Raw genomic sequence first — 26,709 nt, 5'->3', positions numbered from 1 at the left:
CAAACAATTACTTCCAGACCACAAAAGACTGGGGCCCAGTAGAGCGCACTTCAATAACAGCCTCTTTTCTAACTCACTGTTAAAATGGTCTGTCAGATCATTGAGCTCTTGCATCTGGCTGTTCAAATATGTCAGATAGCTGCTCCACTCCACTCTTGGGGAAACTTTCCCTCCTGTGCTTCCTACATATTATACACATACAGGACACAGCAGATATTTGTGGACATCAATGAGAAAAGTATCCTGTCCTTGTGAGTAAACACTGCCAGAGTCCCTTCAAATGACCAACACACATTCAACAGTCATTCTGGACTTGCTAAACTGGGTTGTCAAGGTGGTTAGTATGAGCCAGGAAAGCAAGGGGTAGGCTTTATGTCGTAGGACTTCTGGATTAGTTCCTCGTACTGGAAACTCGGCCCTGAGAATGTGAATGCTCTTTAATGGAAAGGCTAACTGAGGCCCAGAACTACTTGTGACATTTTACTAGAAGATTTGCTTTCTACCTCATAGTTTAGAATTATTTCTAATCTGTTTACTTCTGTTTGTTTCCTCCTCCCTCAGTATGGTGGACTGAAGGTGATTTTTGGAACAGGAATGGATCCTCAGCTTCTTATCTCATGTCATAGAAAACTGTCAAATGTTGGTGTCAAAACAGTAGAAGTCTTTTTGATTCTCCCACTAAGGTTCAGAAATATCTGAAGTCTTAGGGATACATGGGAATGTTGTCTGTACTATGAAAACAACTACAAACTTTCAACCTAGCAGATATACTATAAATCAGTAGTACAGGGTGGATTAATATCTTTCGTAATGCATTTTCTGAAGATGTTGAAATATAAAAAACAAAATTAAAAAACAACAACAACATACCGGCATTGACAATAGCAACTGCTCCTCTTCCCCAAACCTTCACGCTTTGAAGCAGAGTAGGTATATGGGTTCTCTAAGGACACATCTACACAGCATAGCTAAAGCCAAAATAAGCTATTCAACTTCAGCTGCATCAATTGCATGTCGAAATAGCTTATTTTGGCTTTTGGCGCTGTCTATCTAGTAGGAAGTCTGAGGAAGAACATTCTTCCTCTGACTTCCCTTACTCCTTGTAAAATGAGGATTATAGAGTCAGCTTAAGAAGTCCTTCAGCTCGACATTCTTTCAACATCCAATCCTGCGGAAGATAGAAGCGAAAGATGGATTTCTGATTGATGGCGAGGTTCTTCAGATGCTCCTTTTCACAGATGACATTGTCCTAATTGCCTCGAAACCCACAACATTACAAACCCTCCTCCATGGCATTGGTAAGTATGTGAAGGAGATTGGCCTGGCCATCCATACTGGAAAAACAAAGTGGATGAAAAATGCCTATTGTCCAGAGCACATCATGCAGTGGGATGGACAGACTGTTGAGCTCGTAGATCAATATATATATTTTGGACAAACATTGCAGATGGACTGAGCAGAAGAAGGAGGTCAGGTTGGATTGCCTTTGGGAGTCTGCATAATGTTTTTTGTCGATCCCAAACTTTCCACCACCATGAAAGCCCATCTCTTTTACCAGTATCCTTCTGGTAATGCAACATAGCTGTGAAACTTGGAACACAATGCTTATGGAAGAATTAACGCTGCAAATCACCCAAAGAGCAATGGAAAGACACACAGTGGGTGTTAAGTAGGCTACAATTTAATTTTGGAGATCTGCATGCAAGAAGCGGTATCAACAATATCATCCAAATTATGTATGATCAGAAAAGGAGATGGGCTGGCCTTGTAGCAAGACTGAGGGACAACAGATGGACAGCACATTTACTTCATTGGTATCCATGATACGTAAAAAGAACAAGAAGAAGGCCTCCAGCACATTGGGTGGATCCTTTACGGAAAATTCATGGAAGGACATGGACGAGAACTGCACATAACAGGACAGCATGGAAAAGTTGCAGTCTGCATTGATGGTGAGACTATTCTCATTGATAAAATCCCAGATCTTTCAAGTTAAGTCCAAGTATGTCAAAATTACTACTTGTTGTGTAGACGTGGACTAAGTTATTTCAGAATAATGTCAGTTATTACAAAATAACACTGCTGTATAGATATACCCGAAAAGATGTGACTGGTACTTGGCACTGGTGACAAGTGAAGCAGTGCAGTAATACCAATAAAGCTATGCCAATGCAACAGATCTGGTAAAGATGTTTTACGCAGTTGGGAGAAAACTCTTTTGTCCAAATAATAAAACCACCACCACAAATGGCAAAAGCTCTCACCCCAACATAGCACTGTGCTATGTTGATGTAACTTATGTCACTTGGGCGGTAGCATATTTGTATTCTTGACTGTCATTAATTCTGCTGACATCGGCTGCCCTGTAAACATAATCTTAGTCACTAAATTAACACAATGCCTGCACTTCCCCCTCCCACACAGCAATCCCTGAGTAAATACATTAAAATGTGTAAGTGCTTCCAATTACAGGGGTTTCAAAAGAGGTGTGAATTGTGTCAGGCATTTAAATAATGGAAAAGTTATGTAGGTACATAAAGGCAATATTTGTCTCCATCACGAAGGGAGGGGGAAGCTTACACCTTAGCAGTTCTTGAAAGGCTAAAATTAGGGCTTTCATTTAACAGCAAACTGTGTTATTTTGTAAAATACTTTCAAACCCAGTATTTCACAAAAGAAGTGCAAATGGGTCCTTCATCCATTCAAAGAAAAACCAGAAACCATTGTGTAAGTTTTTTGAAGTGGAGCTCTCCATACACTTTGTTAGTATGTTTAAGAAGATGTAACATTTAAACAAAAGTTGTGTGTAACAATGCCTGTAAGTATTGCCATCATCAGATCTATCCCATTAGTACTTTTTTAAATGACTCACAATTGATGATTTGGCTTATATTCATGTGTAAATAGTGAGAAGAAAAAACACATTGAACAATGAATGTTTAACAATACAGCTGCCAGCCTCCACAGCAGAAACCCAATGCCAATCTGTTAGAACCATGTAATTGTCCTCAAATAATTGGCTTTAATAACTACAATATGACACATAGGAATAGATAACAGAATTCAGCTACAGCCAATCAAATGGAAACAAAACTTCTATGAATCCAAGTAGCTTCATGTATGTTCCCTAATGCACATTTAAAACAGGGGAGCAGAAAGGATGTGAAGGTCAAGTCACGTGTACTTTTACTCTGACTTCCTGCTATGCCTACCTAATGGTATCCCTAATTTCTTTTGCTCACTAGAAAGTGGACCAGTACTTCACTTGACAATCAATTCATTTTTCCCAGTGCCATTGGTACCAGGTTATGGTTTCATAAGGCAAACTAGAAGCAGATATGTAGTGTTTCCCAAAACAACAGTGGGCAGAAAATAAAGTCCCTTCTTCACACATCAAGAAAAATGTACCCCTTTTGGCTTACAGTCTCACTTGACCCCTGTGGTGGGCAAACTATTGTGATATAAATATCATCAAGGCGTTAGGGTGGCCATTGATGTACCTCAGAGGACTGTTGCATTTCATGGCTAATGATTTTTTTAAACTTTTACATTTTTGGTAGTCTCTAGATGTGATTTTATGAATTAGCAGTGCATTTAATTTAACTCACAATTCTACGAGCAACTAGTAATAATGTTTCTGTCCTTTTCTGGCATCATTCAGAAGTCTTTTGTTCCCCAGGAAGTGAAAGTACATATCTTTGCATTCTTCTGAAACATTAATGCAAGGCTGAAGCTCTGCTTTCATACTGTTCACCTCCAGGCTGTTCCTCTTGTGTGATCATCATTGAAAAAAAACACAATCTGTGTGTGAGCATTTGCTGCATGATATTGAGAATACATAGGAGCTGATCATCTTCATGTTGAAGGGTATCTGGGCTTTGCTGAAAACTTTCAGGTATCTCACCTCACTCATCTGGCAGTTTTTCATTTCAGGAGAGCATACAACACTTACCACAATGCTAAATTCTTTGTACAGTGTATTTATGTCAATCTCTTTAACATTGTAAACCTGGACTACATCACAAAATTCTTCAAAGGGCACAGCACTTGCAAGAACTAATTTGGACACTATGCTATGAAAGCTGTTTTCAGAGAAGTCACGTAAATATTTTTTGGTTCTTTTAGAACCAAAAATTTAGAAAGTCACTCTAACATTTATTTACCTCAACTTGTGTTAATTGCTTCAGTCTGTTGTTCTCAACAAACACAAAAAACTTGTTTCAAATTCTTCTCCCAAGTTTCTCATAGATTTCAGTCATTAGCTCAAATGACTTGGTCTATAAAGCTTCAGTATAATCTGTGAATAGTTTCAGAACATGGATGAGAAAGAGAAAGTAAAGTTTAGCCAGTTCATGGGCATTTCCCTCATATCTGAAATATTTACACAATATTTTGGGGGAACTCATTCTCACCTAAACTCTGAAAGTAATTTGTCAGAAGTTTCCAGCATTTCAACAACTGATCAATAGATGGAAACAGAGAAAGCCACCTGGTCACAACATGCTGCAATAGATTGCACTTCTCCACTTCAACAAAGTCACACAACCCCTTCAACTGTGCTGTTCTATTTGCAGAAATGCTGAAATGAGCATATACCTTGAGAATGATATTTTCTATATCAATATCAAGGTTTCCCGCAGCATGCCTTGTTGTGTTGTGCAAAACATGAGCCAGACAGATGGCCGCAGCAATGTCCTTTTGAGGGTTTTTCAGTTTTCATTAAACACTGTTGTGCTTTCCATAATTAACATTTGCATTGTCAGCTGTATATGCAGAAAGTTTAACCAGGCCAAAACCAAAAAATTCAAGTTGGGTTAATAACTGTGTTGCAATTGCTTCTGAGATTTCCTGATTATCATTGTAAAAATCCAGAAGAACATGCTGTACCCCTTTCTCAAAATTAAAATATTTCAGAACTAAGGGGAAACAGTTTGTTGCAAGTTTGTTTTTTGGCATCCGTTGCCAAAGAAAAATAAAGGTTGCTTGATTTGCAGTAATCCAAATGCTTTTGACCAGAATACAGTGATAGAATGTTCTCCTTCAGTACTTTCAGCTATGTTTTTCCACACATGAAATTTTTCACAATGGTGGAGTCATTGTGGATTTCTTTATCAACTCTTACACTACAGTCCAAATTTCTATACAATTTGTGATGCTTCACAGTATGTTAGACGTTGCAAAACCTTGCATATCAGGCCCTTATGCAGGAATTTCTATGGGGGGGGGGGTGCTTTTTCTGTAAATGTGGGCTGCAAAGGTATGAATACATCCCCTATAGTCCCCCAAGTAAGTGGGGAAATCAGCCCCAGACTTCCCCCAGCCAGCCAGAGAATTGGGGAGGGAAGATCAGGTAGCACGCTGTTCCTGCGTTTCCCTGGCTGGCCAGAGCATGTTTACTTGGTAGACTGTAGGGGGGTGCTTTCACACCCTTTGTGCTCTCACACCCCCCCCCCCACCACCACCACCACCAACTGCTCCCGTACAGGCCTATATTTCATCCTGAGGCAACACAGAAGATTTGAACATTTGGCAAAAAAGACAACATACCTGCACTTTGAGTGTTCAGTTTGTACTTTTCTGACAAAATGTGATGTAGAGCTACCTTTCCTTGGCTTCTGACAGCGATGTGACAGTGACACAGGGTACAAAATGCTTGATGTTTATCCCTTCTGCTTTTCACTATGGGCTTGTCCCGTAGCAGGAGGCTTCTGGGTACACGTCTGGCTCTGTCAATCTGTCTCCTCACTTCCTCGTGTGGGTATCGCAGTTTACAGAATGCTTGTTGAAGATCCAAGCCCAAGAAAGAAACCAACAGAACACCACTGGCCATCACCTACAGTCCCCAGCTAAAACCTCTCCAATGCATCATTAGTGATCTACAACCCATCCTGGACAATGATCCCTCGCTTTCACAGGCCTTGGGAGGTAGGCCGGTCCTTGCCCACAGACAACCCGCCAACCTGAAGCATATTCTCACCAGCAACTACACACCGCACCATAATAACTCGAACTCAGGAACCAATCCTTGCAACAAACCTCGGTGCCAACTCTGCCCACATATATACACCAGCAACACCATCACAGGACCTAACCAGATCAGCCATACTGTCACTGGTACATTCTCCTGCACATCTACCAACGTAATATATGCCATCATGTGCCAACAATGCCCCACTGCTATATACATCGGCCAAACAGGACAGTCCCTACGTAAAAGAATCAATGGACACAAATCTGATATTAGGAATGGCAACATACAAAAACCTGTAGGGGAACACTTCAATCTTCCTGGACACACAATTGCAGATCTAAAAGTAGCCATCCTGCAGCAAAAAAACTTCAGGACCAGACTTCAAAGAGAAACTGATGAGCTACAGTTCATCTTTAAGTTTGACACAATGCATGCATCTGACGAAGTGGGTCTTTGCCCACGAAAGCTTATGCTCCTACACTTCAGTTAGTCTATAAGGTGCCACAGGACTCCTCGTCGCTTTTGCTTTTCAAGAGCCACTCTGAGTCCTTGTCAGCATCAGTTAATGTAATCAGAAAATATCCACCAGTATAGCTGAACCAATGGTCTCAAGAGGTCATCTAGTCCAGTCCTCTGCATACCTGACTAGACCATTCCTGAGCAGAAGCCTCCCCAGAAATTGAAATGGGGGGGGGGCGAATTTATAGGGGGGGAGTGTCAGGGCTGATAAGGAGTGAGACCATGAGGGTAAAGGTGGGCTGTATGGCACCATAGTTCACAAAACTGGGGGGGTTGTTGGGGAAGTTCAGGGGAGGTATACACCCCCATGGGGGGTGTAGGGAAATCCCTGCCTGAGAGGTGTTTGTGATATTATCACTGGCATTTTTTGCTATAGTTCCCTAGTGCAAACAAGGACATACGGACTTACCTTTAGGGACCTGTGTGTGAGGGGGTTCACTCACCACCATGACCCCCCCTGCCATCTGTCTTCCGGAATTGGCTCCCTTGGCAGGTAGGGTGCTTTCTCTGGGGTGGTGTCTCCCCTCTTTACTCCCAGCTGCGGCGTCCTCTTCGCCACACTGCCCTCCGGCAGTGCCCAAGTCTGTCTCTGAGCCCCCCTTCCGGGGGTTGATGTTCCTCCAGCGGGCCTTCTTTCAAGCCCTGCAGTCTGGGGATTTGCGGGCCAGAGCTCCCCTAGCCCTGCCTGGCCTCCCCAGCCCTGCCCTAGCTCCAGGGAGCCTCCTCCTCCCTCAGCAGCCAGGTTCTCACTGCTTTCCTCCACAGCAGCAGCCCATTCTCTATTATAGCACCCAGCTGGGCCCTAATGGGCTAGTACCGCCTCAGCTGGGCTAAATTCCCCGGCCCTGGTTCAGGCCGGGGTCTGCCCTTAAAGGGCCAGTGCAGGGCGAGCGCCCTGTCACACAGTGCATAGAGAAAGGAAGTTAAGACTAATTATACTAGTTATGCTGGTTAACTCCTGAAACTAGTTATACTTCCCATCCCTACATTCTGTCTCCATCAGAAAGAATTTTGCTTTCTCTCCAATTACACTTTTAACTGTTGTTTGTGTCAGCCAATGGATATTTTATTTAAAGAAGAAAATGGTCTGTTTTATTTTTCCTTTAGAAAATTGCAGACCAGTTTGAATGCTTGTGGATATTTACATTACAAAAGATGATATAGGAAACAGCCATCTACACCATAATAGTATCTCTTTTGTAAAGCACTTAATTTGTGCCCATCATCTCTACACAGCACTGAATAGTGTATTCTCAGCTCATAGGAGAAGGCGGGTCATCTCTCTTATCCATTCTAAGTTGACATACCACTTACAATTAATAGAACTGAACAAACTGGAGGAGATACATCCTGTTCCTTAATGAAAGGCTTCTGCCGCTGTATCAATTTATTTGCCTGTGCATCTTTCACTCCAGCTCTAGCTCTGAACTTCCAGTTCCTCACCAACAATTGCTTGGGTGTTTTTAAAATATATTTTTTCTATCCACATAGTTCCATTAGCCTACAAATCAAGTGAGGAGCTTTTTGGATTTACTATTTTTAATTTCTAAAAGCTATTTTTTGGCTCCTTGTTTTTGGCTGGATTGAATGTTCTTCTGATGAAAGGCCTATTTAGCAAGCATAAGAAATGTCAAGCAGAATCAAAGAACCGATTAGCAGCAGCTGTATATATGGCTATACCCTTGGGAGTAGTTGCTTGCCCAGAAGCTTGCAAAATTTAAGAAAGATTTCCTTTCTCACACCACTTACAATTCTGAGTGTAAAACCCAGGTTATAGGACTTTGGCTGTTCATGGAATTGCAGAGTACACTCTGAAATGAAGCTGTATTATTTAACAAAGTTTCTCAGCAAAGTAAGCTGTAGAATCCTGTACGTTTCCTGGATTGAACCTCCTTAGCAAAGACAATCAAGTTTACAAAAAAAAGTCAAGACACTGTAGTATATTTGTATTTCTCTTGGGGAAAAAAGAGAAATTAAACCTTACAAATGCTATGTTTCAGGGATATAAACTATACTGAGTCTCCTTTAAAATGCCATTTCATCCTGGGAGTTAAATTCACATAAAGGAATGAAACAAAGCATTATTTGTTACTGTGCTGGATATCTTTGAGTTTTTCTCCTTAAAGGGATCTTTCACATGGAGACAAGTAGAAAACATGAACATTAACACAAAAAAGCAATTCACGTTGACAATAATTATCCCTGTTTCTCAGCCTTTACTGAAAAATATGTGATTGGACCTGAAAAATGTTCTCATTTCTAGCCTAGCTTCATCCTCTCTTCCATGTGCAGCGGTGACACTATCATTTAGTTTTTAATTTTTAGAAAGATATGAGGATAAGCTAGAACAGCAAATCTAATGTCTCACCTCAATTTGAATGCAAGGGGGCTCCAGTCTGATACCTCTTGCTCCAGGACAAAGCCAAAGTTACAAAGTTCCTTTTTTTTTTTTGCCCCAAGAAATTAGAATAAATGCAGCCAAAAATTGTGACATTAGCAGTCCAGATGCCAATTCCTGCCTATGCTGCAGAGACATCAGTAAGAATTTACAAATTCATAGCCATAGAGCAGACCTTTTTGCCTGTATATTAGTTTTGCTCAAAGTAGGTATAAGTCTAAAATGAATTTATATAATGTTTGGACTCTTATGAAATGCTTATAAATTGTTGCATGCATTAATATCTCTTGCAATGTCTGTATTTCATACTATAAAAGTATATGGACATTTTGCTTTAGAAGTTTAAAACTGGTTGCTCTGAACTTGAAAATGGGAGTCATTACATCCATCCATTCACCAATCCATTCAAACGGACTAACAAAATCAGATGGGCAAGGAACAATGTTGTATAAATGATTGGTTGTATAAATGATTGTATAAATGACCCTATCACGCCTGGGAAATATAATGTGCAAGGAAGCTTGTCTTTGGATTTAGAAGCTGAATGGAGGAAATAAAACAAAACCACAGGAACATTTTCCATCTTGTTGGCTCTTTGAACTCTGACAGGGTCAGAGACTCTATATGGAAGCCAGAGATCCCCAAGGATTGCCTCCTGAGTCTGCCTTGAAAGAAAGTTTGAATTGACAGATCACCACCCCTCTTTTATTTTTAGGATTTAGATGTATGCTTGCTTTACTATGTAAATATCTCTTTTATTTTTTTGTCCTACTTAATAAGCCTTTAGGTAGTTTGTTGCAGAAGTTATCTTTAATGTAAGATGTAGCCTATAGGGCTATCCTGCTTGCTTGTCTATAGATATATTTCCTTATAAATTTCTTATTTCCTTATGGTTTTTATTGTATATTTATTATAATAGGCTACAATAAGTTTATATTAATGTAGTTTTGGATATAACACTAGGGTCCTACAAGCTACATCTTGTATGTTGAACTAAAACAAAGTTATCATATCTGTGTCTGGGACCTTTCAGCAAGATAATACAGTTGGCTTATGTATGTCTGGGATCTTTCACATAGATAGCAAAATAAACATTCATATGTTTAGGAACTTTCACCTCGATAACGAAGCAATCTTTAATGGCATGGGGCTTCCAAGACCGCAAACTTAACAGGTATTTGAAAACCCCCAAATAACTGGTTAAGACCAGTCCAAATTATTAGTTAGGACAGAAGTAACAAATTTTATACCTAACCACAAAAGGGGCTGTCATGGCTCCTTCCCCAGTCTGGCATGATAAATGCAGAAGTGGGGGCCTGCAAACATACCCCAAAGCCTTATCTACCAGACTTTGGTATAAAGCTTCCCCCCCCAAATCTTAACAACCTAGATTTTGGGGATAAAATCCGCTGCCACCACCCAAGTAATAATAAAGAAACCACGGAAAGACTACTTGGGAAATCTCACCCCCTAAAGTAAAACCAGGACACAAAAATTAACCAATACCAGGTTAATAAAAAAGAAAAGAGAAAGAACTTTTATTATCATCACAATATTCCTGTTTCAAGCATAATGACTTAGATTAAAAAGTCACAAGGTAATACTCATGGGGGAAAACTCCACCATGGGCCTAGATCTTAGTTACAAAAGAGAGCAAAAAACATTTTTAAAAAGTGCACAGACATCAGATCCCATTTCCCAAACCATAAAGCAATAAAACCTAACAGATTTATCTAAACTTTGCCCGACTCACAGAATAGTGAAGAAGAGTCTATTCTTGAGGGAGACATTCTGTCTGTTTCCCTCAATAATTGGAGCAAAACGGCCCAGGAACAAAGAAAGGAGTAACCCAAAATTCCTTTGTCCCAATTTGAAATTACTACCTACATTCCTATTGGCCAACTCTACCTGGCTTAGGTATAGTTAATCCCTTAGTCCCCAGACTGCTGGCTAACTCTCATGATCATGACAGGGGCCATGGTAACCAATTGACATATAAGATGATAAACATATATAAATTATATACTGGCCTATACAAAAAGATACTTCAATCATTAGTAAGGGGAAGGAATATAAACAAGGAGGAAAGAAAACATCCCCTACTGATTATGTATCAAACATAACATTAGTGTAACATATTATAAAAGTGGCATCCCAACCTATGGGCAGTAGGGCTGTGTCCAGACTCAGGGTTTTTTCGAAAAAAGTAGCCTTTTTTCGAAAAAACTTCACCTGCGTCTAGACTGCAGCCGCGTTCTTTCGAAATTAAATCGAAAGAATGCGGCTTTTCTTTCGACGGCGGTATACCTTTCACGAGGAAGAACACCTTTTTTCGAAAGTGCTCTTTCGAAAAAAGGCGTTCTTGAATGCAAACAGGGGTTTTTCGAAAGAGAGCATCCAGACTGCCTGGGTGCTCTCTTTTGAAAAAGCGGCTTGCATTTTCGAAAGTTCCGCTTGCAGGCTAGACGCTCTTTTTCGAAAGAGGCTTGCAGTCTAGACATAGCCTAGGAGAAGGAGATGTAATCTTCCTAGAGATGTGCTAGAATGATGCCCACCAGTGATGATGGGAAAACTTATGGTGATGAAGAAGATGTTGGATAACTCTTTAGATTGTTCTTAAAGGAATGGTGTGATTATATGGAAATATAGTTGTCATTCCCTATTTATTTTGTTAAGTTGGGGTGTTTGTGACTGTACCAAATGTCTTAAACTATATTTGTAAATATACAAGAGTTCCTATTGTGTGAGTGACATCAGGGTTCCCAACTACAGAATAATTTAAATCCTGGGCCTGACTGTGGGACAAGAACCTGTCAATACTCAAAGTGGTAACTGGGAATTCGTAAGTAAACTTATATAATCAATACACAATCTAAAGATCAAGCAACAAATATCTAAGGGTACGTCTACACTAGCCCCCTAGATTGATCTAGGGAGGCTAACGAGGGTGACCGGAATTGCAAATCAAGTCCGGGATTTAAATATCCTGTGCTTGATTTGCATGTTCCCGTCTGGTCGCCATTTTAGAAAATGACTAGCCTGAAGTAACTGCCCGCGTCTACACGCGGCAGTGAAACGAGCTTCTGATTTAAAGCCCCTAATTTGAATTAGGTGGTAAACCTCATTGCAGGAGGAATACCACCTAATTCAATTTAGGGCTTTAAATCAGAAACCTGTTTCACTGCTGCATGTAGAGGCGGGCAGTTACTTCTGGCTAGTCAATTTCTAAAATGGCGACTGGCCAGGAACATGCAAATCAAGCGCAGGATATTTAAATCCCGGGCTTAATTTGCAATTCCGGTTGCCCACATTAGCTTCCCTAGATCGATATAGGGGGTTAGTGTAGACGTACCCTAAGGTATCAATTGATCTGAATTAAGTGACTGGCCACTTGGAATGGAAAGCCCACTGAATGTGGTGTGATTTTTTGTGCAAGCAGTGACCTTTATTACAAAATCCACTTTGTCTAGGAGGAAAGTTATACAGGAGTATCTAAGAAGCCTGTCTGTGACCCTATGGTACTACAGTTAAAAGTTATTCAGGCATTTGCGTTTGTTATTGGCTTGGTGAAATATAATTATAGAAGCAGTTTGGGGTGTCTGTACTATTTTGAAAGTTTATCCTGAGGTAGATACTCCTGGTCATAAACCTCTCTAGATAGTGTGACAGAGACAATGAAAATCTCAGGAGCTCTGTCATCTGACCACTTTGGCTAAGGCACAAGTTTTTAGCACTATTGAATCCAAACTCAAACCCTGAATCATTCCAAAATCCAAACTCTGAACCAGAATAAAAGTATTTATGGCCTGAGTCCTAACCCAAGCAATTTCCCACAAGCTCAACTTTATGTGTAATTACTTTGAGGTAGCCTGTGGGAAATTATCCTTTAAACTCAGTTCAGGTTTAGCATCTCTGTTGGCAGCCAAGGTCAAATGGAGAGGCTGTGAGAAGTTAAAGAAAAAATACTCTTCCTTAAGTCTTTCTACCCTCCCTACTCACCCTCCTTCATTTGCATTTTGAGGCCATTCTCTTCTTTGATCTTTCCCAGGTTTTTCTTCCCTACACTTTCTACATCTATTCATATATAATCCTTGCACCCCATTTTTCCCCTTTAAGATACCATTGAATCCAACAGTGTTATGTAATATCCTTGGCATTTTCAAGTATGAGAAGAAGAATTTAGGTGGGCTTTCATCTTGCCCTGTGGTGTTTTTTTCCTCTTCTTCCCCCATCTTCATCTCATGTGTCTGCTTTTTCTCCATTCCTTTCTTTCTCCCTCCCTCTCCTGTCTGTGGGAAATTTTAATTTCAAGCCTTGACACAAAACAAGCTCAGCTAGCAATAAAAATAGCTGGGTTTAAATTAAACAATTTTTAGGCTTCCCAAGCCTCCAGTCATCACAAAATTTAGGCAAAACTGTTTGAGATTATGTTGTTTCATTTTGGCTTTTCAATGAATTTTTTACAACAGCTGCTCACACGGTCTGTCTTGTAGATCCTACAGAAATCTCAGTAGATCTCATGAAGCTAAAGACAGCGTGAGAGAATAAAACGTAGACATGGATTTTTTTTAAATTTTCCACTTACCATATAGTTATGGACAAAACCAGAACTCCAGAGTAAACTAAGCAGTAGAGGAGAAATGCATACAAACCATAACTTTTTGATGGAACCTTTCTGGATGGAGACAAACAACAGACTGACAGATTTGTAATGAGTGGACTTGCCAGTTTAATAGGAGGAAACTTAGATGTTCTTACAAACTACAAAGACTTTGAAAGTAGACAAGCTTCCTTTAGTACCTTTTGAGTAAAGAATTGCTTGAAACACAGTAGGTAACCAAACATCATACAATGGATTTAGAGCCCAACTGCTTTTTAACAAGATGAATTCTGTGTCTGTACTATTATTGGCAATATTATTATTGATGATTTTCAAGCTGTCTTAATACATCTATTAAACTGAAGTAATTGCTGTGTATATTTTTACCTTTGACTCACATAGAGAAGGTCAAATTAACATAAGAAAATATGAAGTACTGACACATGTTAATTATCATTCCTTGCATTCTATAGATAGTTTAACTGTCATTTACCATTTCATTGGTAAATGGGTATTTCCAGTGGGAACAAAGCTGTTCATACTGACAGCCAATATGGGAAATCATAGATTTACCTTAAGTTATTGGAACTGTTGTAAACTAAGGTCCAGAAGTTGATGTCAATCTTCTTCCCTGGTGCTGACTAAGGAGTTCAAAATATAAAGGAAAGTTACAAATTCCATTTCAGAGCTAAGCAGTGAAAGGAGCAAGCTTTCCCCTCTGTGTCCTGTTGCCAAACTGCAGCTGACAAACAGCACTCAAAACAAATGTAATTAAACAATGGAGAAAAAGAAGAAAAGCAGTGACTGCTGAAAGGGCAAGATGTTTGACTAAACTAGAAAGGAAAGAAAACAGAAACCTGTCATCTTTATAAAGACCATATTGTAAGTCGTCAGATTCCATGAGGATGAGTAATATAAACACTTAGCTCTATCTGCTCTGTATAGAGAATACATTACAGAGAGGTGCAGTATCAGATATCAACATTATTTATGAATAGTGAAGCCATGATGGAGTCATGCGGGCGGATTCGAATGAGCCATGATAAAACCTTTACAACCAGATCATACCATCACATATACGTCCCCTTTAAATATTGTTGTTTTATCCAGAAAAAAATAGTTGTGTGACAGCTTAGGTAATGGTAAACATTTTTACGGGGCTATATTTTCCCATATACTTCCATCTTTAGAGCCAAGTTCCCCTTATTCAATGAAGCTAACTGCATAGAATGTTGAAAGCGAGAAGAATGCTATTATTTTTAATAAACATCTAATGTCCTATTCTAAAGTCCAATAGCTCATAATGCTACAAAGTTAGAGGCAAATTTGGTTTTTCCCTTTGGAAGTGGAAGGGTCAGGAGAGTTTCTTGGCTTTCTAATCATGGAAAACTCACATATCTACCATAGTGGGCCTTAAGAAACAAGGTCTTGAACAAGTTCTTTGTTTAGGGTCGGATACTAACCCTCTTGCCTTTCACATCAGTGTAATTTTGAATGAAGAAGTTTCTACTTCTTTAGTCAAACATTTTGCCCTTGCAGCAGTCACTGCTTTTCTTCTTTTTTCCGTCGTTTAATTACATTTGTTCTGAGTAATGTTTGTCAGCTGCAATTTGGAAGCAGGACACAGAGGGGAAAGCTTGCACCTTTCACTGCTTAGCTCTGAAATGGAATTTGGGGGGCAAAGTCAAAGTGCTCTTCACACTGGTAATCCTTATCAGCATCAAATAAAGTCTGCTAGCTATTTTCTTACTTGATCCCCTGGGCGAAGAGTAATTCAATTACTCAGGATCACTTTCATTCTTATGTTTTCCCACACATGTCTTAACAATTTCTGTATTTGCTACAATATTTATAGTTATTACTGCAAACACGACAAAAATGAATCAGATAGGTTCTTTGCAGACATTGTCTTGTTTAATACATAATTTTGTTTCACCTAGCGTGAATAATGTAGTGATGTGTATTATAAATAATGTGTGTGTGGGGGGGTGCACTTTGTGATAACTGGCCCTACAAATTTACCCAAGTTGTTAACTGAACTACACAAAAGGAATGAAAGTTCATAAGATGTCACAATAATCAATAAAAAACAACTGTTAATGGGAGAAAGCAAGACAAAAAGCCTGAATTAGTTCAAACATAAGGGTTTATTCAAGGTCTGTGTTAAATTCATGCTGGTACACAACAATAATGGGACCAAAGATCACTAAAGCAAAACTGGCATATCCAAAATTGGCCTATTTGGTCAGTTGGCTATACTACCCATCTCTGCCTTTTGGGGTCCTTAAAAAACAGACTTTGGGGGAGAAGGCAGGATACAACAATAGTGGCTAAGTGAAAGATGAGAAAAGGGGAAGGCGTGAGCTTCATCATCCTGGCTACTATCCCACCCATGCCCTGGTACTCATTCTAATCTGGAGAGTTGTCCTATTCAGAATAGGTCAGAGCCAGAGACTCTGATGACATTGCCACTCCCCATGGGCTGAAGTTGAATCCCAAAAACCACTTGTCAGGTGAGACTTCATCATCCTCTGCCCCACTATGCATCCTTTTCCTTCCCTGATTAATTCCTTCTCATTGCAATCTTTCCCCTTTTCCCATTTGTCCATTAAAATAATCTGGCTTAGCTGGCCAAAACTATCTATGTATTTTGCCATACATCTATAAACCAGTGACCAGAAAGCCAACCAACTGTAATAGCCTAAACAGCCTGCCATTGGTACAACTTTACGAGTCACAGTTGCTAATAAACCCCAAGCTGCAGCTGTGTTTCTCCAGCAATAAGGCTGAAAGTGAGAGTCAACATCAGAGACAGAAGCTGCTGCTGCATTGTCAGTGTTTGATGACATTTTCTCTCCCTCTTTTGTGTGTATTTGTCTTCTTTTGTGTTCTCTAAAATGTAATGGCACTTTACAATGTAAAAGTTTCAGCTCATGTAAACTACCATCTTAGAGCTTGTCTACACAGGCAATTTTATCAACAAAAGAGTTTGAGTGTGCACACTGCAAGGCAACTTTAGCCATGAAAAACAACTGTTTTTGTCAACAAAAATATTTGACCTATATGAGGGACTTTTGTCTTTTCCCCTCCCTGTGTTGTTGACAAACATGCAGTGTTGACCCTTAAGGCATTTCATTGCTTATTCTTCCCTCCAGGAAGTGACCCACAATTCCCAATCAGCCCCTCTAGTCAGCAGTTTGAACTCCACTGCCCTACAGCTAGCTGACCAGCTACCTGACCTGGCTCTTTGGAAGCACCACAAAATTTAAAACCCTTTTTTGATGTTTGATTACCTAGAACCCATCCCCTCTCCTGCATGCTGGCTCAGTGTGCAGTTGTTTCATGCTGTCTTCCCAGGTGCCCATGCCCGGTCATTGCACAAAAAGTTCCCTCGCTTGGACTGCCATGGAGCTATTGGATCTGATCAGTGTATGGGAAGAGGAGTCTGTGCAGTCCCAGCTGTGAGTGAGCCATAGAGTCTGTGACATGTACAGGCAATTTTCTTGAGCCTTGTGTGAAAAGGGGTATGAACAGGACATGCTGCAGTACAGAGCTAAGATTAAAGAACTTAGATAAGCCTATGCCTCCGGTGCTTCACCAAAGACCTGCCATTTGTACAAAAAGCTGGACGAGACCCCACTTCTACCAAAAACTTTGTACTTGGAGGGCATAGAGGCAGTACAGGGCCTAATCTGGAGGGTGAAATTGTAGATAAGGTCGAGGTATGAGGACCAGGGGTAGCCTGAGGACACCAAGTATGTCTGACAACCAGGAACTGTCCCCCCTTGCTGATGGACATAACCAGTCTGAGCAGCCACATTCCAGGGACCAGGAAGCAAGGAATGAGATGCAGAGAGTGAGGGTATGTCTACACTACCCTGCTAGTTCGAACTAGCTGGGTAATGTATGCATACCGAACTTGCTAATGAAGCCCGGGATTTGAATTTCCCGGGCTTCATTAGCATAAAGCCGCGCCGCCATTTTTAAAAGCCGGCTAGTGCGAACCCCGTGCCGCGCGGCTACACGCGGCACGGGCTAGATAGTTCGAACTACGTAGCCATTCCGAACTATCTGTACTCCTCGTTCCACGTTCCTCGTTCCACGAGGAGTACAGATAGTTCGGAATGGCTACGTAGTTCGAACTATCTAGCCCGTGCTGCGTGTAGCCGCGCGGCACGGGGTTCGCACTACCTGGCTTTTAAAAATGGCGGCGCCGGTTTTATGCTAATGAAGCCCGGGAAATTCAAATCCCGGGCTTCATTAGCAAGTTCGGTACGCATACATTACCCCGCTAGTTCGAACTAGCGGGGTAGTGTAGACATACCCTAAGTGATTGTGGCTTGTGGAATGCAGGGCTAAGAACATGGGAAAGTGGGAGACTGGCTGTGTTTCTGTGAGCTGCATGTATCTGTGTAGCTAATCCATATGGGCAAGCAGCATGTTGATGCTTGCCTTAATTTCAATGGAATCCTCCAGAGAGATTATGGAAACTTTTGGAGAGGTGTCAGGTCTGTTCGCCATTCTGGTACTCCAAGTGCAGAAGATGGGGGCCTGCAAAGAGCTCAAAAGGAAAAAAACCCTTTTGTCTCTATAGGCACTGGTTACAAAAATCTCTCCCCCACCCCTGAATCACAATACACAGATATTGGGGAATCGCTGCCACCATCAAGTGATTTTTATCCCTAAAAAAATCAGGGGTGAACAGTTGAACCCAACCTCAGAGATACCCCAAACTCTTTTTCCCTTAAAGAGCTCAGAAAAAGAAAGAGAAAAACAAGCTGCAGTCTCTAGTAGCTGACCTCTCAATCTGCAGATACACATGTAGACAGACAAATCTTCAAGGACACAAGAATCAAATTAACACATTAAAAATGATTTTTTTCCAAAACAAAAGGTAAACTTGATAAAGCATATATTTGCTAGATGTTACAGAGCAACTACGGAAAACAAATTAAAACACAGAGAAAAGTGTCTGTGCATAGGGCTAGATGGTAAATGGGAAGGGGAGGCATAGATTCACACAGAGCAGTTCAAACTAAACCACAAACTAAAGAAAAATTACCCTGAACTAGATTAACTTTTCCCTTTACTTACTTCCAATTTTCTCTTTGTTCAGTCCATTCCCATGCCCCAAATTCCTTGGAGACATGGTAGTCCTGCATGGGTTTAAATCATTTTGTGTCTCTTAACCCCTGATTTTTCTCTGCTCCACAAAGAAAGCAGACAAGGAATTTATATTCAATTCAGATTTTATCCTTCTATCTCGACTGGTTCTCCCAGCCACCTGGGCAACACCTTTGCTAGCTACATGAGTTTAACCCCTTAGTCACTGGGTGCTGGCCAGCACTCCTCCTGTCCATTACAAGAGTCACTTGTACATTTTCTGTTTAAGATTCCATGACAGTACTGCTTTGACCCCTCCCCCATTGCAGGAGATTTGCTCATACAACTCATCAATCACTTGTGCAGGAGCCAAAGCAAAACATAGGTAGACTGCATAAGGAGCAAAGTGAAAGTCACAAGCCTGGAGAAGCTATGCCCTCATTTCCTTGCTTACTCTGCGCAAGAAAATGTTTGCCACAATGTTATCTGACAGAGGACATTTGTGGGATAATTAGGTCTATGGTACTGCAAAGGGAATTTTCTAGCCCTGGCTGCAATTTAAGTTGCCTGTGGGCACAGATTACACAACCCCTTTACCCTCGCTCACCATAATTAAGGTGTTTGCAAATATATGTTCCTTTCAAGGGACAGTGAGTGAATATGGTGGGAAAGGGGCTTGTACAAATGAAAGGATACAATGTAGGACTCAATATTAACAGACGCCTCTTTATGCTTTGGTGGCCCTGTTATACACTACCTTGGAATGCTTGCTACAAATAAGATGATACCCTCACAGAAATAAGGAGGATTTGGTTTGTGAAGTGCTAAATCAGTCATTGAGTGAGTGCAGAGTTCAGGAACAGCACTTGGAAAGGGAACTTAGGACCCACAAGGACAATCAAGCTTTTGTCAGGCAGGCCACAGAATGCATGATCAGAGTTGTGGAGGAACAGACTGAGATCCTAAAGTACTTGGAGAAGCAGCACAGTGAGCTAACACAAGTGGTCCCCCACAGGAAGATTCAAAATTATGTGCCCCTCACTACACCAGCTTCCAAACAACAATTGCCACCTGATTCTCCATCTAGAGGGTGATTCTCTACTCATTCAGGTGTCCTTGCATCACAGGTTGGGAGCCACTTCAGCACATAGGTCCAGGATTGTTGCTTTATGCATTCTAAAGTTCTGCAGCCACTGGTCTTGATTCCATACCTGCATGAGGATGCAATCCAACCAATCAATGCTGGTTTCCTTAGCCCAAGAGCACCAGTCTACCCTGTACAGCTGCTCCGTGACTGACAAATCCAATGACAGATTGTGGCTGTCCGTATCGTGAACACTATCAAAGACATTTCTTCCTCTGAGACTTGTTCCTCTGTCAGTCACTTCAAGATGATCTCTACTGCCATGTACAAGGTCCTCATGAGTGTTAACAGAGCATGCAAGAACTGTGGGATGGATCGAGTTTTTCTTACTACAGATGCCGGAGTGCACAGCAGAGAATGGCATTTGAAAAAAAGGGCATGAAAGAATGACAGAAACCTCTGAACAAAGTGGTGCCCGATGGGATATTTTGCACCGTCCCAATATCCCCCATGCTCTGTTCCAAGGTGCCACAACATCTAGTGATAGAAGTAGTTGTCAGGCACTGTAGGATGCATACCCATAGTGCATTGCTCCTGGTATTGACAGGGAAGCTAAAGATGTTGACACAATCTGTTGTCAGAGGGAGAAAATGTAAACCCGCTTTAATTACATTGGGTTTTTTGGGCCACTTTTGTGTGTCTTAATGTTTGAGTCTATAAGAGTGGTTGGCTTGGATAGTGTACTAAGCCTAATCCTGATATTGTGAGAGAACTGCAAAATTCCATCCCAATGTAGGTAAACAATATTGTAGTGTATTTGAGAGATGTCACTCAGGGTATGTCTACACTACAGAGTTAGTTCAAACTAACTTAGTTCGAATTCGTTAGGTCGAACTAAGCTAATTCGAACTAATGGATCTAGAACTAAAAACTAGTTCGAATTAGCATTTTGCTAATTCGAACTAGCATTAAGTGGACCCTGAACAGGCTTAAGGATGGCCGGAAGCAGTGCCGGCAGGGCATCAGAGGAGGACTTAGAGCGTGGAGATGCTGTCTCAGGCTAGCCGAGGGCTGCGCTTAAAGGGACCCGACCCCAACCCCAGACAGACAGTTCTCAGGGTGCCCCGCTTGAAAACCAGTCCTGTCTTGGAGTGCCCTAAGTGCCCACACTGGGCACATCACAGCACTCGGCCATCAGACCAGCTGCACTTGCCACAGGCTGCCATCTGGGGAGAGGGGGCAATTGGGGGGCTGCAGGAGAGCTTCCACCCCCAGAAGCCTGCAGAGCCAGCCCAGTCCTCCCCATCGGAGGCTCGTACCCCATTCCTCCCTCACCTCCTTCCACTTATCCTTCCCTAGCCCCTTTTCTTGATTTACAAAATAAACAACAATTGTGTTCAAAAATGGAATCTGTCTTTATTGAACAAAACTGGGGGAGACTGGGAAAAGGAGGTGGGAGAGGGGAAGAGAGAGGCTGGGAGAGGGGAGGGCAACTAAAATGATCACGGGTTGGGAACAGGTCCCATATGAAGAGAGGCTAAAGAGCCTGGGAATTCTCAGCTTAGAAAAGAGGAGACGGAGGGGGGAAAGAATAGAGGTCTCTAAAAGCAGGAGTTGGGTGGAGAGGGTGCATACAGAAAAGTTCTTCATTAGTTCCCATAAAGAAGGACTAGAGGACACCAAAGGAAAGGAATGGGCAGCAGGCTTCAAAGTAGTAACAGAAAGTTGTTCTTCACAAAGCAAAGAGTCAACCTGTGGAACTCCTTGCTGCAGGAGGCTGTGAAGGCTACAACTAGAACAGAGTTTAAAGGGAAGTGAGATCAAGTCATGGAGGTTGGGTCCATGGAGTAGTCTTAGCCAGGGGGTAGGAGTGGTGTCCCTGCCCAAAGTTTGTGGAAGGCTGGAGAGGGATGGCACGAGACAAAAGGCTTGGTCACTGTCTTTGGTCCATCCCCTCCAGGGTCCCTAGTGTTGGCCGCTGTCGGCAGACAGGCTACTGGGCTAGATGGACCTTTGGTCTGACCCAGGACGGCCATTGTAAGCTCAGGGTCGGGGGTCTCAGTGGACCCCCTTGATTTTCATGCACACCTGCTCCTGGGTGACCAGGCTGGCAGCTCTCCTGCCCTAGCTGGCCACTTTCCTGTGCCTAGAGCGGAGATCATGGACGAGGTCCACGATGTCTGCACTAGCCCAGGAAGGTGCCCACCTCTTGCGGTCCCGGGCAAGCTCCCAGGAGTCGCCAGCCTAGTCCCGGGAAGAGGGGGTGGGCTGGGGGACATCGGGTGGGTGGCTCTGTGCCGTGTCAGGTGCAGGGTCTGCTGGCTGGGTGCTGGCAGGCTTGCACCTGGCATGGGCACTGTAGCCAGCCCATGCCCCTTTAAGGGGTCCGGGGCCAGGAGGGGGGCAATAGAGTTTCCCTGGTGTTGGCCAGAGTGGCCACCAGGGAAACCTGGGGAGGGCTAGCCTCCCACTAGTTCGAATTAAGGGTCTACACACCCCTTAATTCGAACTAGTAAGTTCGAAATAGGCTTAATCCTCGTAAAATGAGGTTTTCCTAGTTCGAACTAAGCGCTCCGCTAGTTCGATTTAAATTCGAACTAGCGGAGTGCTAGTGTAGCGCCTATGAATGTTAGTTCGAACTAACATCCGTTAGTTCGAACTAACATTGTAGTGTAGACATACCCTCAGAGAGGAGAAAGAGATGCACTCAGCTCTGTGACTGAAAGAGAGATTTGCAGAATCTTTATATATGCATAATGCTTCATCCTGTATTGTATTAGATGTATTCAAGTTGGCAGGTGTGAAAGATGGGAGGGGTACCACTTGTAAAGGGTTAAACTCAGATAATCTCTGAAAAAAATTCCAGGAAGTGTTGGCAAAGAGCCAGAAGAGCCAATGGGAAGAAAGTGTTAATATCTGAATTGCAAAACAGGTTGCCTGTTTCAATCTGCTTTGTGTGAGAGAAGCACAAAGCAACTCTGAGAAAGACGGAATGAGCCTGGGAGCCAGAAATGGAATTTACAGCAAAAACTATGTCTAGGGGCATGGCTAAACTACATCCCTCTTTCGAATGAGGGATGTGAATTAGGCAGATCGAAAGTGCAAATGAAGTGTGGATTTAAATATCCCACACTTCATTTGCATAATTGTGTCACAGCATTCTTTCAAAAAAGAGTATTTTGAAAGTGAAACCACTGTCATTTTTTGAGTACAGGATCTTTTGAAAAAGGGTGTTTTTTTTTTCAAAAGAACTGCATCAGACAGCAGTTTCACTTTCGAAATACCCTTTTTTGAAAGAACGTTGTAACTCAATTATGCAAATGAAATGGAGAATATTTAAATCGCTGCTTCATTTGCACTTTTCATCTGCCTACTTTATATCCCTCTTTTGAAAGAGGGATGTAGTTTAGACATAGCCTTAGAGAACAAAACCTTGACGCAACAAATGTAAGTAAACATGGAATGTTTAGTTAGCTGCCATCAGATTAATATATTTTATTTTCTGGCTTGGAATTCCTCTGTGCTCGGATCATGTACATTCTGCTTCTATATACTGAAGTTGAATCCCAAGGAAGCAATTCTCTGTGCTTTAATCTGTTTTTCTCAGTTGCTTTCTAACACCTAGCAACCAATATGCTTTACCAAGTAAATCTTTTTATTTTGTTAATACAATCACCTTCTTTAAGACAATAATGTGAATCTTGTGCCCTGGAAGTTAACAGGGGTCTGTATATGTATGACTAAGACTGAGAGATAAGCTATCAGCAATTACAGTTTGTTTTCTTCTTTGGGGGAAGAAGTTCCCAAATGAATCTTCCAAGGTTCAAAAGAGAGGTTGTGGGGTTTTTTCACTTAGGTGGTGGCGGCATATCACCTAAGTTCAGGAAATCTGTAATATTGGGAAGTTGCTAAGCAGGAGCCTAGAGAGGGGCAAGGTATTCTGAAGTCTTTTGTGGACCTCCACCTTCTGCACTAGAAGTGCCGGAGTTAGGAACAGCCTTGATGGTGGGGCTTGATGAAATTTTCTGTAGGGTACTTAAAGACTTGATGAAACAATCTGAGAACAGTTAGAAATAATATCTGGGAACTCATGAAGGATAAATGAAATACCAGAGGACTGGAGAAGGGAAAAACAGTACCCACATTTGAAAAGGTGGGACAAATAGGACATGGGGAACTATAAACCTATCATCAATAGCTGGAACGATTCTAAAACAATATATTAAATAATCAATTTGAAAGCACTTAGAGGATTGTTGGGTGATGAGTAGTAGCCAGCATGGATTTGTAAGTAAAAAAAATCATGCCAGATCAACCCACCTTCCTTCTTTGGCATAGTGTGTGTGAGGAAAGAAGTGGCAATCATATATATTGACTGCAGTTAAGTTTTTGATGCCATATTATTTGATATTCTTATAAGCAAACTAGGGAAATGTGGTCAGGATGAAATGACTATAAAAAGGATGTACATTTGGCTGAAAAACCATGCTTGAAGCATGATTATCAATGGTTTGGTGTCAACCTGGAGGATGTACCTAATAGAGGTATAGGCGTCAATTCTGGGCCAGTATTTTCATTAATCACTTGAATAATATAGTAAAAATTATTAATATAAAATTTATAGATGACACAGGGTATGGGGGAAGTCTTGCAAGTACTTTGGAGGACATGATTAAAATTCAAAATAATGTTACTAAATTGGAAAAATTGTCTAAAATCAATCGGATGAAAATCAATAAATAAAGCTGCAAAATACTACCTCCAGGAAGGAAAAGTGAAATGCATCACTAAAAATGGGGAATAACTGGCTAGATTATGATACTGCTGAAAAGACATTGTAAGGGTTATAGCAGATCACAGCTTGGGATACGTCTAAACTACATGGCTCCATCGACAAAGCCATGTAGATTAATTTACTCGGCAAAGGGAAATGAAGCAGCAATTTAAATAATTGCCACTTCATTTAAATCAAAATGGCTGCTACGCTGTGCCGATCAGCTGATTGTCAGCACAATGTGGCCGTCTAGATGGGGATCTGCTGACCCCAGAACCCTTCGTCGGCAGATCCTTTATGCCTCGTGAAACGAGGCTTACAGGATCTGCTGACGAAGGGTTCTGGGGTCGGCAGATCCCTGTCTAGACTGCCACGCTGTGCTGACAATCAGCTGATCGACACAGTGCGGCGGTCATTTTGATTTAAATGAAACAGCGATTATTTAAATTGCCGCTTAATTTCTCTTTGCCGTCCTACCTAACCTACATGGCTCCGTTGATGCAACCATGTAATTTAGACGCACCCTTGGATGTAAGTCAAAGCGAGGTAGTAGCAAAAAAGACGAACATATTTCTGTGACTTGTCAATGGGAAAATTGTATGTTGTACATGGAAAGCATATGTTTCATTCTACTAAGCTCTGGAATATTGTGTCTAGTTTTGGGTACCACACTTTAAAAAAGGTGTGGAAAATTTAGAGAGAGTCCTGGTATTAAGGAGAACAACAAAAGTGATGAAAAGTTTTAGAAAGCCTGACCAATGAGGAAATATTAAAAAAAAAAAAAAACCCAAAACCTAGGTTAAATGTTAGAAAGTCTTGAGAAAATAAAACTGAAGGGGTCCTTGATAAGTCTTCAAATATGTTAAGGGCCATTACATAAAGGACTATGATCATCTGCTCCCCATGACCACTGAAGGCAGAACAAGAAATAATGAGCTTATTCTGCAGGAAAGGCAATTTGAGTTAAACGTTAGGAAAATATTTCTGACTATAAGGCTATTTAAGGACTAGAACATGTTATGAGGTGTTATAAACTCTCTGGCTTTTGAAGAGGTTAGACAATCAAGAATAATCTAAATATATTTGGTCCCAACTCAAGGTTCTGTCCAGACCTACACCTCTGTGATTCTGTGAAGTAATTATTTGAGAAACAATAAGAACAATTTTCTGCAGCTTCACTGTTCAGGGCAGAGGTGGATTAATGAAAATAATCCTGAATAAAATTTAGTGAAGTAAAAAAGATGCCAAAATGGCTTCTTACTTCGAAAACCTTGCCATTAGATGGAATATTTTTCCACCAAAAATCTAGTCAAATATTTATTCACTCAGAGTGCCAATCTCCTAGAGGAGCTACTTCCATGCAGGCAATCTCCTTCACTGTCACATTTTTCATTTTTTATTCCTTACTACAATGATATCTATCTTAATATTGTGTGGTTTTTTTAATGCAGACAGAATATTTTTCCCTGATAATGTAGTAGGCTAATGGATTTTGCAAGAAAAATGTGTATAAAATGTCAACAATAGATAAATACTGCAAATATTCAAAGCGACAGTCCCTGCAGAGACCTGATATACATCTGTTAATATCTAACACTGGATATGAAAGGCCGTTATTTTTAGGAAATCAGGTTATATGTACGTTCAGTTGACAACACCACCCTGGCAGTTTGGTTCTTGCTTTGAATAGGTTCTAATTATTTTCCCCATTATAAGTGTGAAATATGAATCTCTAGCAGACAGAGTAAGATATTTTTACTGAAGAACAGAGTTTATCTTATAGGTACAACACCTGCCTCCTTTTGTGCTGCATGTGTGCATATCAAGTCAGCCTTAAAGGTAGTGAACAAGCCAGAAATGGACAGACTGGTTCCATTGATAAGCAAGAATTGCTTCCTGTCAAAACCATGGCCCAAATGCACAGCAGAGCTATCTAGCTATGAAGGTTTTATATAATATTGGTGTCCATCACCATAGTGAATAGTTTTTATTTTACTTAAAACGAATTACCCATACCATGGAAATATTTATTTCCATTTATTGTGGGAATTTAATTTTCCTCATTTTTTTCTGACTAGTTCGAACCCATCTCCTGTTTACCATGTGTTTGGTGATTTCTTCTTATTTATTTATTTATTTATTTATTTATTGCTTTTCTCATTAGGTGTGCTCTGATTTTCTTGAGCATAACACAAATTTTGAGTCAGCCTCTCATGTTGGAATAGCAATAAATTTGTGATGGGTCAGGACTGAGGACCTC

The 26,709-nt window shown here is 41.1% G+C and overlaps 1 long non-coding RNA gene across 2 annotated transcripts in view; it reads left to right on the top strand.

Moving 5' to 3' along the window:
* Window positions 1-7,258, top strand: part of LOC112546024 (uncharacterized) — a 109,988-nt gene extending 102,730 nt beyond the window's left edge. For both annotated transcript variants that reach the window (XR_012903520.2, XR_012903517.2), the window contains one exon: window positions 562-7,258. This is a non-coding gene — a long non-coding RNA (uncharacterized LOC112546024). The remainder of the gene's footprint in view (window positions 1-561) is intronic.
* Window positions 7,259-26,709: the final 19,451 nt, after the last annotated feature.

This window comes from Pelodiscus sinensis, chromosome 5, assembly GCF_052426305.1.
Source record: "Pelodiscus sinensis isolate ZL-2025 chromosome 5, ASM5242630v1, whole genome shotgun sequence".
NCBI lineage: Eukaryota > Metazoa > Chordata > Testudines > Trionychidae > Pelodiscus > Pelodiscus sinensis.
Note: the sequence above shows the minus strand (reverse complement) of the source record. Positions and strands in the feature narration are given on the sequence as shown.